This window comes from Pygoscelis adeliae, unplaced genomic scaffold (genome assembly GCF_000699105.1).
Source record: "Pygoscelis adeliae isolate BGI_AS28 unplaced genomic scaffold, ASM69910v1 Scaffold420, whole genome shotgun sequence".
NCBI classification, from domain to species: domain Eukaryota; kingdom Metazoa; phylum Chordata; class Aves; order Sphenisciformes; family Spheniscidae; genus Pygoscelis; species Pygoscelis adeliae.
Genome location: NW_008823871.1, coordinates 514,394 through 515,377, shown reverse-complemented (window position 1 = coordinate 515,377; position 984 = coordinate 514,394).

Here is a 984-nt window from a genome sequence, read left to right as displayed (position 1 = left end):
AAGCCACGGTTGGTAAGAAAGAGGGAGGGACAAGGGAAAGCAAGGCTGTACCTATTGCTGCTGCCAGCCCAGATGCGCCGCAGTGGGTACCGGACAAGGTCTGCCCCTGCCCTCTGCTGGGAAACACCCCACAGGAACAGAGGCCACCCAGCAAAAGCTTATTTTATTAGTATCATATAAAGATTAAAACCCTTATGCCCTGTAAAGCCCTCCCCCGCCCTTCTTTTTATACCACAGTGAAACCTGCTCAGCACAAGGAAAGCCGGCCCTTTCCCAAGGCAGCCTGTGCAGTGCTGCTGTGGAAGTGAGTGAGATTTGATTAACATAACCCTGCTTAAGATTTATGAATCTCTCCCTCCATCCTATGCCATGATGCATTAGACATTGATTCATTTTACCTTTAACTCCGAGGTGCTGATCAGCCTAGAGAGTGAAGGCATTATTTATTATGTATGTTAAAAATCAGACCTCGCCAATGTTACAGGACAGGTTTAAAAATCCGCGGGTCCCTTCCAGCTTAGAAAACCTATTTTTAACAATCTGAGTCTTGCAACATCCTGACATGGCTCTAACGCTCGTTAGAGAAGCTCCTCTGGCCAGAGACGGATCATAACACAGCGATTCAGTTCCTATGTTCTTTTGAGAGTCTTCAAGGAAAATTGCAGTGATTCACTCCCGTATTAAAGAGCTGAAGAAGATACAGGTAAAATAATGAGTTTCCGATACGTGTTGGAGACGTTGTGCCTGTGCTCCTCACCGCCCCTGCAAGTGCTCCCACCACCTCTCCAGTTAGATTTGCCGTTTTACTGGGAATCAGAAACTGCAGCTCCTGTAGAGAGCAGACGAGCTCTGCAGCACGCCCCGCAGCACCGCTTGCTGCGTGCCTGCCCTGGCCGCAGCCTGCTGGAAAAAACACAGGCAGCCCGCGGTGCTGGAAGGGACAAGGGCTCAGGGGTTTGGGGCTGCACAGCTGCCCTTCCTCTT